Raw genomic sequence first — 16477 nt, forward strand, 5'->3', positions numbered from 1 at the left:
AGGCGAGACCATTGTAAACTGGTTGTATAGTTCGATATACACGCTACAAAATACATCAAGAAGCACTGAAGAATACAGGTTGAATAGAATCTGTACACAAAATTTCAGTTTAAAATACGTTTAAAAAAATTGGTACCAAATACTTGGTGTCGCGTGGTTCTTGATTTTAAATCATACAAACGTATCACAACACTACAGGGGTCACTCGCTAATTACGAAACATTTCTTCTGTAAATCTGATCGCCTAGTACCTATCTACCTAATTTTGAGGTTCGGTTTCTGGAAATTTTAATTTTTATGCATTGGAATAATTCATAACTTCATTCCATGAAAACATGAGTTTAAAAAACCCTTCCCGTATCGTTTATTATGTTATCTAGAAACTGTGCACTTGATATTATGTATACCCCGAGTTTTTTGTTACACGCTGTACAGGCGTGTGTACCAACATAAGAAATTTATAATTTCACGCCATTCGATGCGCTTGTGCACGTATCCGTCTAACAACGGTTTGGTGCAGTTTTCTGTAATGTGGCGTAAATATTGCTAACTGTCTGCTATAGATGTTATTAGCACCAATAGATCGGTGTGCCAGTTATAAACGGTGGAAGAATCCGGATTTCCGCGTCCCCATAGCTAAATGAGATTTCCTAGGAGTTATTCCGCAAGATTTTTCACACAAAAGAAACTCCTACTAACATTATTATAAATGCGAAAGTTTGTGTGTATGTTTCTTATTCAATCACGACAAAATGGCTAAAGGGGTCGGGATGAAAATTGGAACTGGGGTAGATTATTGTCTGGAATACCATATAGGACTTTTTAACCCACGGGACCGTTGGCGAAGTCGCTGGCAGAAGCCAGTGGTTTCATATTTTCTATGTAGCTAATTTACATCATCATCGACAGCCCGTGCCAGTCCGCAGCTGGTCTATGGGGCCCTTTCTCGCCCTCTGCATAACAGCATTAGCATAGTGGATACTATGCGATTGGCAGGCGATTTGGAGTGGAGTGTGCAGGTGACTTCATTCTATGCAAAACAATCTTACTTATTGAGCAAATTGATTTTCAATGTTTCTAAAATTTCTCTTAGAAAATACCTACCTATAATTAACATAATCATATTATTAAAACATATTTATTAACTCACACCGCACTGCATACAAACACGTGCAAGACATGTGCAAAACTAACTACTTACCTAAGTAAAGACGGCAGCACATCACCCTACACCAAGTGTCAAATATCTGCATGCCATTTCCAACCTTATAACACAAAGCTAAAGTAAAAATTCGCTTCAAGAGGCATGGGATATCTTGATACGCTGTTAAAGCTATGTCGCAACTATGTCTAGTCGTATGTCAGCCAGTGCAAGGTAGTCAATTAATAAGTGCTGATGCATAGAACAGACACGAGCAAGTCAATCTACCCCTTTTTTGTCAAATTACTGTATTCGATTTTTAACTTTCTCTGTTTAGATATTGAGTCGAATTTCCAACGAAAAAGAGTAGCTTAGCTGTACAAGTTCCCGATAACGCTGATGTGACAGTCTAGTTAGCTATTCGATAAGAGGCTTGTTCATCAGTTTTAGCAGACACTAGGTAGCTGTTGTTGTAATTTTGTGTTTCTGTGAATCATACACAGTGGAGTCGGTGTCAAATAAATTACACAGAGTAATCAAATAAAGAGACACGACATGACCAAGTGATCTTGAAACAGAGACACACTTGGTTCAAATTAAACAGAGATTCAGTCGAATATTTTTTTTATAGGTAACTCAAGAGTCTTGATTTGTACGTAATATATGATAATCAACTCACAATCACAATCTATTACATGGGGCTCATAATGTAACTGGTGAAAATAGGGTGCTGTAGCAAGGAGTATATTAACTATGTAAAGAATAAAGATAACGTTTTATTCTCTTTTAAAAACGTTACCCCACACTAGGATTTTCTCCTGTGTCGTGAATGCGTTTACAAACATAAAAGTTCACGTGCACATGAAACCCAGACCCGAACCAGCAATTTGTGGATCACACAAAGAGTTACTCCGTGCGAGAATAGGACCCGCTATACGCTACACGACGGCCAGTTGCCCAGCCACCGCACCAACCGTGCATTCACGATTAAAATGCGTATATGTAAATAATCTGAATCTGATCAGCTGCTTTAATATGAGTAACAGACATTAATCCTAACACACATTATATAACAAAGAACAATATAACAGTTTAGTACCCAACTATAATAGTTTATACTAGAAGAAAAATGTATAAACTAAACATGGAGTGGGCGTCATAGCCTCAGGCAGAGCTAAGCTAGTTACTTCATAAAACAGTAAATAGGTACACTATTATAATAGTTACGTCTGTTGGACATAGAAACGAAATGAATGTTGACATGTGTTGCCTCTGTGTGGGTGTAGAGAATTCAAGAGATGAAATTACTTAATTTCAAACTCCAACGTTGTTATTTAATATTTAAAATCAACATGGCGGCTGTGACAGATGTCAAAAGTGACATTTGAATAATTTTGTTTAAAATCGAATGAGAGGGCTGTAATGCATTCATATTATATGCTTAGAAGCTTTTATTAAACGAATATCTATTAAAAGTGAACTAAAATCACGGTTTATTAACTAAAAACGCGTGCTTTTTAGTTAATTTAGTATGGCTCACGATAGTTATTATAAAAATCTATTAAAAGCACTAAAAATAGACATTCAAGCTTCCCGAACGCTTCCACATTAATCACAGATAAAGTGCAAAGCCGATTTGACAGTTCCATTTTTTAAAAATGCCGCCATAGCAATATTCCGAATGAAAATGAATCCACGAACGATCGGCTAATTAAAAAAGTCGCATTGTGAAATGGCGGAGAATAAAAATGGAAATTAAATTATTGATGCGAGAAATATGGTAATTGATGTAGAGAGTACTTTATTATGAATCAAAGATAGGTTACTGGGGAATTCAATGGACTAGTTTTCTAGGTAATGTAAGCATATTAAATCTATATGCATTAATTATGAACTCGTTTAAAAATGTCTGCTGAGAAGAATTCATAGTGCATAGTTAATGGGGCTTTTAAAAAGATACATCGTAGCAAAAAAAAAGATTGTAACAATGTACACACTTCTGCGTTTGTTACTCTTTTACGCAAAAACAAATAAACAGATTTGAATAAAATTGGTACAGGTATAGATTGTAGTCTGTAAAAACAGTTAATGGAATATGTATCTCAGTGACAAAGTCATTATCTCATGGATAATATAATCAATAGGCTCACCCCCTATTACATGGGACTTATAACACAAATGGTGAAAAGTGGGTGTATATTATACAGTGGCATTACATGCCGTAATGTGCACCTCTGCCTACCCCTTCGGGGACCCGGAGCTGCGGACTACCTAGCCGAGTCCTAGCGCGTTTACCGGGGCTCCGGCTCGACAAGCAGGAGTAGGAACGGGGTGGTTTTTGGTCAGTAAGAGTCTGATACTCGCCTTGCCCTGGTGAGAGAAAACATTGAATAATTTTCCCCTCTTAAAAACCCCGGGATAAAAAGGCCCCCATAGAAATTAGAAATATATTAACCACAACTCAAGAACAGCTCACAAAGCCCCCAATACCTATTACCTAGACTAGATGAATGCTAACCAACATCAGCATAGTTCTCAAGGCTACCTCAGCGTTTCCGTGGAACACCAGTAGATTCTATTGTAGTCACACAATAACATTGAATCAATGCAACGGACACTATGCAGAGTATTGACAAGGCAGTGACGAGGCGATTGTTCGGGCACCTTTTGTGTACCCGCTGCCTACGTTACGCAGGGCGTAGTTGGCACGTGTGGATTTTTTTATAGGAGATGGGACCGAAGAGTGGAGTAAATGTTTCGGTAGTCTCGTTTTAAAAAGATGTATTGTACGATTTAAAAAAAATGCGTGTAAAAAGTGGGGTTATGATCTCATTGAATTTTTTATAATAACTATCGTGAGACATGCTAAATTAACTAAAAATCACGGTTTACTCATATTAATGGAGAAAAGCTCTACTAGTTTCGAGTCACAGATGGATGCTTCATCATAAGCAGCATGCGCAGACGCGGCGACATTGCTCACCCTACGCATTAATATACGTGTGTAAATTATGATTTTTTATTAACTCATTATGAAATGGATAAAATTATTGTGCGACAACTCTTAATGTTGGCTAAATTAAGACACTTAAATGTGACGGAAACTTAAAAAGTGTATAAGTGTCATTCAGGGAGCTTATCAGTTACCAATGCCACCTTAGGCAATACTTAGCTAGCGGTGTGGACTACTTAGCTAGCGGGTACACCGGGGCTCCAGCTCGAAAAGCAGGAGTAGGAATGGGGTGGATTTTAGTCAGTATAAAATACTTTGTACAAAAAAATAAACCGAGTTGCGATACTCAGTATCGCAACTAAAAAAGTCGGTTAAAATTCTCTATCTCAATAACTACTTTATTTATTTGTATTGTCACAGTCACTTAATTAACTTTATTGTGATTTCTATGTGAGTATGAAGTTCCATTGGCCATTTCAGGTCTTCTTCATCAGTTCCACCTCTTCAAAGATTACTTTTTGACTGTAAATGCTTCAATTCTAGATGAATATACCAAAATCACTATACAATGTGATAGGCGTGGGACTTCTAACCCGTTAAGGCTGAGTACTACATCTAATTTTATCGACAAAAAAATAATAAGGGGGTTGAACCCCTAATTGAACATTTTGGAAAATAGTGATTTTTTCGGTAAAAATTATTCACAAATGATTTTTTTCTCCCCAAAACATTATCAAACATAAAAAAAGTAATGAATTAGTTAGCCAAGGTTATTAGCTACCGTTTGTCGTTTTTTTTTTTTTTTACGACGCATACAACCTTTGATATAAAAAAAAGTAAAAAAAATATTAAAATATCCATAACTTTTATGGGGAGGGGATTCGACCCCTTCGACCCCCGACTTTTGTCGATAAAATTAGATGTAGTACTCAGCCTTAACGGGTTAGAAGTCTCACCCCTATCACATTGTATAGTTCCCTATAATATTTGAGGAGTTCCCTCAATTTCTCTAAGATCCCATCATCAGATCCTAACTTGGTGACAATGGGACCACCTCGGAACTATCTACTTTCGAACAAAAAAAGAATTTTGAAAATCCGTCGACAATTGACGGAGTATTCGATGAACAAACATACAAAAAAAAACACAAACAGCCGAACATAGTACCTCTTCCTTTTTGTGAAGTCGGTAAAAAGTTTGACACTGCCTCTCGCCTCGCCCCAAAGTGGGAGAAGACATTAAATGAATGATAGATGGATGAATGAAAATGTCAAAAAAGGGGACAATACTGGTATCTAATATACCTGACCAACAGACGTAGATAAATAATGTGAATCATACACTAAGCTTTAATTCACAAACCCATTGCGAAAACATCCTTAGCTTTTCATCGCGGAGAAACTTTAATTTTCTACAAACAACTTCACACAATCTGCAGTAATGGTTTCTCGAGTTTAAAACAATGATCAGTAAGTATAAGAAAGCATTAGCCATCTGCTACGACTGTTACATTGTGTGTCATCCAACATGTGGCCGACACACTGCTGTTACTTGCAGTTATACGAGTAGAATAACTCTTCTTTCGCAACAATGTGGTAAAAATGGCCAACTGCTGACCGCAAAAAAGTCACAGATGGTATTTTAGTGTAAACATCATGGTGGCCCGAAGGTTTAAGACGCTTCTCATGCATGAGAGTGAGGGTTCAAAACCTACCAACGGCAAGTACCAATGTTACTTTTTCCGAGTTATATGTGTACTTTCTAAGATTATTTAGACACCACTGACAAACGGCACCGACACTGTTTGAAATCGCCAACCCGCATTGTGCAAGCGTGGTGATTAATGCTCAAACCCATCTTCTCCATGTAAGAAGAGGCTTTGGTCAGCAGTGGCCACTTATAGACTGATTATTCTTGCACGGAGACGGTAATGATAGACTTACTTAGGTATACTGGCTATTAACTACAGAACAGCATAAAACTTGATTAACAACTAAAAACTGCACTTCATCGTATGAATTATTGTTAATCAATTAATTTGAAACTTTATTACTTACATAGAAAGTTGCAAAATGCATAATGAATAATGTCTTTCATTAGACATTATTTTCGAAAACATGTACTTTCTTCTTTTTATTAAAAACACGGTTTAACTTGCTTGTCTCGTTTCTATTTTTACTAGGATAGATAGACAAAGTTTAATTGAAATTTAACCCCCACTTTTTAAGATATCCATACTTACTAATAGTATAAATAGGAAAATGTGTTTGTTTTTATATTTGTTTGTCCTTTCTTCACGTCGCAACGGAGCGAGTTACTGAATAACATGTTTTTTTTTTGTGTGAATTTAGTTGGGAGAGTTACTTTTAGTGTCTTTATAACCTCCCACTTTCTTAAAATGAGGGAGGGGCGTGGAAGTTTGTATGTGTTCCATCCGCAATTTACAAGATATGCAAAAAATTGGTATAACTATGTATTATTTTTGACAAAAAGATCGCATCTACATATGTTTTTTTTTGGAAATCTGCCCCCAACGTCTTAAAAAAGCGCATGCACATGTGTCTATACTCCAATACCTGACTCAACCCTTGCTTACGTTACGCTGACTCGCCAACCAAATAGACAAAACATTGTTTTTAAAATTACGAAACTTTACGACTAGACATTTAGACTAGACATGTGCAAAATTATAATGCTTGCGTCTATAATAATACGTAGGTAAGCAAGTCTCCAATTACTATAGACTGATGAGCTATCAAAAAGACTTTTAATGCAAATTCAAATCAGCAAAAATTAAATTAAAAATTTAAAAAACCCCCGACATAAAAATTAATTTCCCTTTAAAAAGTAAAAAATAATAAAATAAACTTAATCTTAAACTACCTAAGAATGTACTAATATTTCTAAAAAAAATACGTCGCGTTGGGGGACCGCTCCTAATTATTTCTTACTTATCTACGATTTGTTCATAAGTATCACATGCTTGGTGTTAACATTAAAGTAAATTGATGTTTAAGTACTTAACTATAACACAGAAAATAGAAATATAGTGGCGCGGGCGGCGGTGTACAGTCCGTATGAATGCGGTCCCCCAACGAGACGTATTTTTTTTAGAATTATTAGTAAGTACATTCTTAGGTACTTTAAGATTAAGTTTATTTTATTATTTTTTACTTTTTAAAGGGAAATTAATTTTTATGTCGGGGGTTTTTTAAATTTTTAATTTAATTTTTTATTTTATACTTTTTATAGGTAGGTTAGGTTAAGTTAGGCTTAGTATATTACATATACTTACTATAACTAGTGGTCGCCTAGTGGTCGAAATTCAACCATATACGATTTAATTTACAATACCACTTAACATACGTTCAAGGATAATTTTTATTTAACTCAAACTCAAACAAACTCTTTTATAAAACTCTTTTCATATGAGACGTGAGAATATCATCGCAATGTCTATCGATTTTGACGTTTTGTCATATACGATCAGATACTATGCATGTGTGTGTAATGTTTTATTTATTGATTTAATGTACTTTATAAGCATTATTTTTGAAAAATATTAGCGTGCTGCACTTCTCCTACACATAAACTATAAGTGTACCAAATTTTATGCTCCTACGTCCGCGCAATTTTCGTAAAAAGCGGTCCAAAGTTTTTGCATCACGTATTAATATATAGATTTCGATTCTTGTTAAGGTAAAGATTACATCTAAGGTCAAGCTCGTTCGCTTTTTTTTTTGACTTATTAATTACTAGTTTTTGTTTCTATAAGTAGGCTAAAGATTACATTGGTGCAAGATTTTTTGTTTATAATAAAACGTTAAATTAAAAATTTTATATTTTTGTTATTAAATTTTTAATTTAATTATTATTTTTTTTATTTTTTATTTATTTTTTTATTTCTGTTAATAAGAAAAAAATATATCTTTCAATATCTTCTTTCAGTGCGGTTTAATTTGAGACCCCATTCCAGTATATTTGCAGACCTTCGGCTAATCTCCCCACTTTCACCGCCCATAACTTTAAAACGGCTCAACCGATTTTCATCAAACATGTCTAAGAACACTCGCACGTAAGTCCCCTTTCATACGAAAAAAACTAAATTGAAATCACTGCATCCGTTTGGGAGTTATGATGCCACAGACAGACAGACAGACAGACAGACAGACAGACAGACAGACACGTCAAACTTATAACACCCCTCTTTTTGCGTCGGGGTTAAAAATGTACCTACGTTAAAACATAATTATCAGAGAATTCAAGTTTTTTTTAGCGTTGTTTGACCACCAACCTGGCAACTGCCAACGGTGGATGTTAATAACGGATTTTAATCATTGGTTGTTTGGAGTTTCTGTCGAAAACCAACTGGATCTAAGATCGCTTTTAAAAAAAGGTTACTTCACCTATATTTTCATTAACCGCTTTCTGAAGTAAAAACTTCTATAGGTACGCAGGGCTTATATTTTCGAGATTCGACGGCATGTACAGATTTAGATTGCTTATTAATTTTGGTCATCGATCAACTTACCAATTTTTAGCCGAACACAAAATTCCTTGTCTTTAAAAGTCTTGTTATCTAGGTTACTATCAAAAATATCATATCGCCCTTAATGACAATGAGCTGTGGTCAGCCACAAAATAATATCCAACAAACCACAGTATTAACCAAAAAGAAACCTTAATCATTTGATAAACAAAATCCAAAATCGAATACGGCCACACATCGTATCATACTATCATTGACCAAAAAATCAAAATTAAACTTTAATTAACAGATAAACAAGATTGAAAATCGAATGAGGCCATACTTTGAATCTCGCTAGTGAATTAGTAGGTTATGGGAATATGGTGGGAATGCGTGGGAGTGAGGCATCATGTTACCGTATGGTCTATACTCTATGGTATCTACTCTATGGTGTACCGTTTCCCATTGTGCGACGGTGACGTCTGACCCGGTGAGCTTACGTGTTTTATGGGAATAATAGGTCGGTGTTTTGCTTTGAAATTTATTCTTATGCACTTGATACAACTGTTTAGGTTCGGTAGTTAGTTATTTACGGCTTTGTGGAAGTTAAAAATTGTTTAAATTATTCACAGATGGTTTTTCAGGGTTAAATTTTTGGAGGTCAATCTTTTTTAAATTGCAGTATTTGTATGGCAAGTTTATGTTATAATTACGTGTACTTGTTATATTAAAGAGATGGGGCATTATTTTTCAATTAGAATTTAGGGATTTTGTGCATAATTCTAAGCAATGTGGCTTAGCACTTCATTCAAAATCAGATCTAAAATCTGTACTTAGAAGTGGCAGATAATCAAACAAAGAATCTATTATTAGATACTTAAATCATTTTAGGTAATAATTGTAAAGACTTGAGTCCAGATAGAAATCTAAAACTAAGACTAAAATCGGCTTCTCCATAAAAACCTAAATCGAGCATTAGCAAGAACCACAAAATCCCTAACTATAAGAAGACAACCATAAACAGCACTTAAATGGAGAAGCATAAGATACAAATTCCATTCCAACTATTAATAAATTTATTATAAGTGCTGCGTTAACAGCTGAAATGGCGTTGGAAGACGAAAATAAGTGAAGAGCTCATAAAGTATCAGAGATAGAGCTCATAACACGGGGCAACTAACTTCAATAAACAAGCCATTGAAAAACAATGAGCTGCCTGTTTATTTTCATACGAGAGTCCAGTCCACAGTGCTTAGTTCCTAGTAACTAGTTTTATTAAAAAACTTTGCGGTACATACTTTGACTGCACGGTTGGTGCGGTGGCTGGGCGACGGCTGCCGCGCAACGTGTAGTGGGTTCGATTCCAACTTGCAACTCTTTGTGTGATCCACAAATTGTTGTTTCGGGTCTGGGTGTCATGTGTATGTGAACTTGCATGTTTGTAAACACACCCACGACACAGGAGAAAATCCTAATGTAGGGCAACGTTTTTTAAAAGGAAAATAAAATACTTAGAAGTCTGGACGACTGTTTTTGAAATGCAGACATGAAAGGGGCAATGATAAAGGGTTCTAAAATTAAAGAGAGAGATGATCTTGATGTGATAATTTTTTTAATCCAACTTTTTTTAAAACCGTCCCTTTTAAAAATAATTGGAACTGAAGGATTTTGGAAGGTGTTGGTGGTCTTTATAAAGGAATAAAGTAATATCATAACATCAACATCAGGCAGTTTCCATCCACTGTCTGATGGGCACAGGCTTCCTCGACATAAAAGGATTACCACCCTTGGTAGGCGGGTTAACCTCTTGTTTGCAGGTATATTGCATATCAGACACAATAAAAAACAAGAGTGTGTCTCGAACAGATTTGCACTCCAGCCTACGTAGAGGTTTATTTTAAAGGGGGAAAATCGTCCAATCACTTGTCTCACCTTGGCGAGAGGGAGTGTAGTCCTACTTATTTAATTCAGCCGGAGCCCCGGTAACCGCTGCTTCGACTACTTAGGATTAAATATCGCAGTTGAGAATGTTCAAGTTTATCAGAGAGTGCTGCTGCCCAGCGCTATCAAATATGCAGCTCCTTGTGAATGGTAATCATGAATGGCACAATTCAATAAACATTGCTAAAATGCAATGTCTGCAATGCCTATACCAAGTATCATACATTCAAAGTCACGTCGATGAAGATTCTAAGAAATATGGCAATTTATAAACAAATGCAATGAAAACTGCTTCGCACATCCATGCTTTTAGCTCCAAGGCCTTTGATGTCCATTGTATATCAGTTATGATTATACGAATTGATATAATCAGCATTCATATAACCTGTTATTCTTCAGTTATTTCGCTTCCTAGTTCCGTTAAACTATTGTTTTTTTAAATTGTTACTTTTATAATTAGTTAGGTGCTGTAGTAATATTCAATGATCACGTGTGTAGCTCCGAATAAATCTTTTCCTTTAAGAGTGATGTTTAGTTGCCTCTCGTCAACAGAAAACTCACTCAGCAATTCTTTCCATTTTTTATAAATTTGCCCCACACTACGATACGTATTGTCTAATTTTGTGAGTGCATTTACAAACATACAATTTCACATACACATGACACCGAGACCCGAAACAAAAATTTATGGAACACACAAAGAGTTATTCCGTGCAGGCATCGCACCCGCTACACGTTGCACGGCAGCCAGTTGCCCAGCCACCGCGCCAACCGTGCAGTCAACCATAAAGTACCTATTAATCTAAAATATTGTGCATTAGTCTTAAAATATCTTTCGTACATACAAGCAAAGCCATTCACATTCAACTTTGCATTATTGAAACCACTTAGACCCAGAGCCGATTGATAGCATTACACTCGAAGAAGCCCGGACGTCCTATACAAATATGCTATCATACTTTCATCCTGTTTATAATATTCTTTCGTCAGCTTTATCTAGCCACTTAAGATCTTTAATAGCCTCACTTCCTATTATGGGCAGGGAGCCAAAAATAATCTGCTGCCTCTAGCTTCTTTGCTTGCAACAAGCTTTGGTAAATTGCCTCGGTTTAAGAAATATGTTAGTAATTATGGTACTTGTAGTTAACAGGTTTAAATAAGATTCTTGTATGATTCCATATGGTTTCTTTTTTGTGTTTGAGCTTGACTTTGTCATTATTTTATACGTTTTAGGAATCAACAACAGACCATGTTTAAGTGTGGGAGTGCCATGCTTCGGCACGAATGGGCCAGCTCGAACGAAGTGATACCACGGCCTCATAGAAAATCGACGTGGGACAACGGTTGCGATGTGTGAGTGAGGTTACCGGAGGCCCAATTAGCCCCATTTCCAATCCCCGATTCGCCAAAAACCCTTAAGTTCCTAACCCCTAAGAGGCCGCCAACACACTTGTAACCTTCTAGTATCTCGGGTGTCCATGTGCAGCGGCAATTGCTTACCATCAGGTGATCCATCTAATCGTTTACCGGCTTACACCATAAAAAAATTAAACAAGACTACATTCCAAAAAATGCGAAAAGAAGTTTGTTTGTTACATTTACACCACTTACAGAGAAGGACAAGGCACAACGCCGCGGGTGAAAGTAGTATTTCATATTTAATAGTCTATTATTAGAAAGGGTACACAATAAAAGATTACGCTAGCATCCCAAATAACGGAGCGAAACTATTGATTCATGTTCACCGGGACTAGTCAGGCGTTGTCTATGCATCTATGAATGAATTAAAAACGGGTTCAGTTTACGTATTTAACCTTTAAAATCTCATTCATGCAGCAAGACTTAATAGCGCACCGGTTAATCGTTATGAGGTCAGCTGCGAATGCAAGTAATCAGTTAATTATTTATTACACCTACAATACTGCGATACGAGTATGCATTTTACGACATATTACACGCTTTGAAATACATAAATTCAATATTTGCTTACATTTTTAAAGTTTTATGCAGAAGTATTAAACACTATAATTTTTTCTTATTTAGCGTTTTTATTTTGATTAATTTAATTAAACGTCTTACAAAGATGTTATAAAGCCAGTAATGCCGATCGACGTGTAATAAATTTCGTAATACCAAAATCCATCCTGCTATAAAATTAATACAACCTTTGTAGCAACATCGTGAGCACTATAATCTTTCTATCCGGCGGTTTACATTAAAATTAAAAATTAACCAAACTGGGTCAACGATAAACAGTGGCAGAGTCCAAACGAACTGTGTTATGAGAACCATAAAACCATCATTTTCTTCTATACTGGTTTTCACTAAGCCATTCGTTGCGTAATATCTATAAGAATTTTCATTAATTAAATCAGTAACTCGTATTCCGCGGTTAGATAAGTTATTTATACTGTTACATGATTATAAACAAACCATAATCTCAGTACATTACGATATGTTTATATCCCAAAAGTAAAAGCAGATAAATAGTGAAAGGAGTTCACCAAGGCTCTGTTTTAGGACCATTATTTACGGCGCATTATGAATGTAAGTAGATGATTTCAATTGTTACAAATCTTCACGGTGTATACGTTATGTAATAGAGAGCAATCAAAATAGTTTATGTAATGGCAGCAAGAAATGTGAAAAAAAAAACAACTCGACGCTACTTTGTGAAGTAAGTGCTAATTATCGCATGCATAATTCAAGTCCTACACGTATAATCATAACAGAAGTTGTAAATACATGCTAAGAAAGCAATCATGCGATGCTGAGAACAGTTCAAAGAAAACAACATTTATAGTTAAGTAGATCTATTACACTATTTGATCTTCCTTCACCCCTTTCGATAAAAATCAATTTGAAACAGCACGAGCGTTTAACCCTCTCAAAAAAACATGCACGCGTGCCCGCAGCTACATCTGAAGAATAATTTATCCGAATAAGAGGGCATATGAAAAGATCCTAGCGGGGTAGCGCCCCAAAATGGGCCAAGGTCGAACAGCCGGGCCCTTACACTGCATGCAGAAAAAGTGTAACAAAAAATTTTGGGAGCCACGTTGAAATTTATTTAGGATCATATGGACCAGTTTGTTCGAATGAGGGTAGGCAAATAGTGCAGTAAAATGTCAGGGACTAGATTGAGATAGTGTATGTAAACATGTCGTTGAAATGTGGGGTAAAGATAAGAATATGATTATCAATTTCGTTTTATAACGTTTTAATACAGATATGTAGAAATTATTATCACATAGATTGAATTTTAAACAGGTGTCTATTAAGGTTTCCTAGAAATATCTGCCTATAAAGGCAGTTTTTCCAAAATTTCAAAAATCTTTAGCAACATTAAAATAACCGAAATACGTCGAACATTTCGTACGATTGAATATGATATCCCATTGAGAATTCAACTCTATTACCTCTGTCGAAATATAGCAAAGACGGTGCTCTCAGGGATGGCTCGGATTCGGGAATGGGGCCAAGGCCAAAGCTGCGGCCTGGTAATGTTTAGAGGATCTAGCACGGAATAATATACAGTAATGTAATGTTTGGACGGCTGCTTACATCATATTATACGGTAAGGTACATAATCCCGTGGCAAACAATATGTGAACCTTTTTACGGATAACAGAGAAAGGTAAACAATTTATGCGCCTTGCCAGAGGATTTATACCTTAATGAAATGAAGGGAATTAGTTACTCATTACTCAATCTTAATTACTATTTCTTTTCTAAATATAACCTCGGATTAAGAATAGATGGATTAGAAATGAATACAACAATGTTAGTATTAAAAAGTTTATTATAAAGCCAATTAAGTCTGCAAACCAAAAATTTTACGACCGCATTAATGAGTTAGTAAGCAAAAACAAAAATTAAAAGAAGCGCTATAAAATATTTAAGCACAGTCTGGTCTAAAGTTTTAATAACTACAGAAAAACAAAGTATCGGTTTAAAAGGTCTAGTTATTCTTTAAACCAGAATGCACTTCATCAATAAGCTAAATACTCTTAAGCGAATGTGAGTACCAATAGAAACCAGAACTTCTACCATGAGTTTGCAATAGTATTTTGTCGATAGTCGCTAGCGACGACGTAAAGTGTATGTATGGCAAATGTTACAACGCCTCTACATGTCACCTGTGGAAATAATATTTGCCATACAAAAAATTTACGCCTTCGCTATCGAGTATCGATAGAAAGTATTGTAGTACTCATGGTACCGATCTGGTTTAATGGTGCAAAAATATGTAAAACTGTATTGAAATGTAGCTAATAAATAAACAATAAAAAAAATTGCTAGACAAGTCTGAATAGTCTGATTAAACTTGGATTTACGTTTATTTATTTATTTATTGTTCTTATCAAAGAAAAATATGCCAGAATCTCTTTAAAACCAGTAACTAGTAGGTAGTAGGTATCCAACTTTAATCAGAATTCAAAAAAAGGAACATATCATACAGTTATTTATAAACACAAGCAAATTATAAAGAAGCGAGTATTAATTAGCGTGATGTTATTAGCAGAATGAAGCCGAACCAATTGAAGCCCACAACCGACCTGAATAAAACAAAACAATAATTAGTAAGAGTTAAGAACAAAACATAATTGCACAACAAATTAGTTATGGAAAGCATGCATTTTATAAGGTCCTGGTATTAATAATTTGATCATGTTTTTATGATAATGTTGTTGAAATAATTAGAAGTACCTATAATATATTACAATAGGTACATGTATTTTTGCATGTACCTATAAATACACATAAAAAGTGTTTGCCTTTCTTTCACGTCCCAGCGATGCGTTTTTGACATGATTTTTGTGTCTAGTAAAGTGATGTTGATGACGACGTTTATGATAGAAAAAAAAATGACTGTACTCATTTTTTTTCTATCATAAACGTCGTGAATAAACTATTACATTTTTTTCTTTTATAAATAAAACGTTGTCCCACACTAGAATTTTCTCTTATATCGTGGGTGCGTTTTCAAACATACAAGTTCACATACACTTGACACCCAGACGCGAAACAAAATTTGTGGATCACACAAAGAGTTGTTCCGTGCAGGAAAGCCGGTTGCCCAGCCACCGCATCAACCGTGCAGTCAAATTTTCCTGATTCTTGATATATCAATAAGAATTTTGATGCTGGAAAAACATATGGGCCGAATTGAGAACCTCCTCCTTTTTGGGAAGTCGGTTAAAAACCTAATGATATGGCCGACACACGATTACAATAATTCTCTGAAAGTACTATCTTATCAAACATCGACTTGATAGACAGTGGTGACCTACATAATAATAAATAATGAATAATGTATCACTGATCATCCATTGTAATATAATCACAATTTGCATACGAGAACTAAACAAGATTATTATGTAAATAAGCGTAATAGTTATACATAGAGCATTGTAGAACACAATGAACTTTTATGTAAACAATATTTCATCTTAGAACTCAAAATTTAGAGCTCAAATTGATTTGAATGCAATTTCAATCAATACAATTGACATTTATTTTGATTAGGATAATAGAAAATGGACAATTTGAAGGTTGTTAAAGATTGGCTTATTTTTTTCGTCTTATTGTGTTCAGTGTCGTGCCATTGGTCCATTGGAGATGCCTATGTCCAGCAGTGGACGGAAACAAGACGATGATGACGATTGAGATGGTCAAGAAGGATTAAAAGAAGATATAAACGTAAAGTCTTTTAGAGATATTTCTCGGGAAAAAAGTAGCATCCTTAGATGCAGGTCGCTTCCAACCGACCTATCTGGTAGTCATTGGGGGAGACCTATGTTCAGCAGTGGACATCTTGTGGCTGATATGATAATGATGATGATGATGATCTATAAGTAGGTAATATGTGTTATGCAAAGACAACTATTAGTTTGCATACTGTACACACAATTAGGTATATTTTTTATTCCCAATTTTACAGGACCCTAACTACCGCTATCGTGAATCTTTC

At 35.4% G+C, this 16477-nt stretch overlaps 1 protein-coding gene across 2 annotated transcripts in view; it reads right to left on the reverse strand.

Annotated features, from left to right (window-relative positions):
- The window catches only part of LOC118277352 (uncharacterized), a 79234-nt gene that overhangs the window by 61796 nt on the left and 961 nt on the right, over window positions 1-16477 (reverse strand). The gene's annotated exons all lie outside the window — the stretch shown is intronic.

Source organism: Spodoptera frugiperda, chromosome 10 (genome assembly GCF_023101765.2).
Source record: "Spodoptera frugiperda isolate SF20-4 chromosome 10, AGI-APGP_CSIRO_Sfru_2.0, whole genome shotgun sequence".
Classification (NCBI taxonomy): domain Eukaryota; kingdom Metazoa; phylum Arthropoda; class Insecta; order Lepidoptera; family Noctuidae; genus Spodoptera; species Spodoptera frugiperda.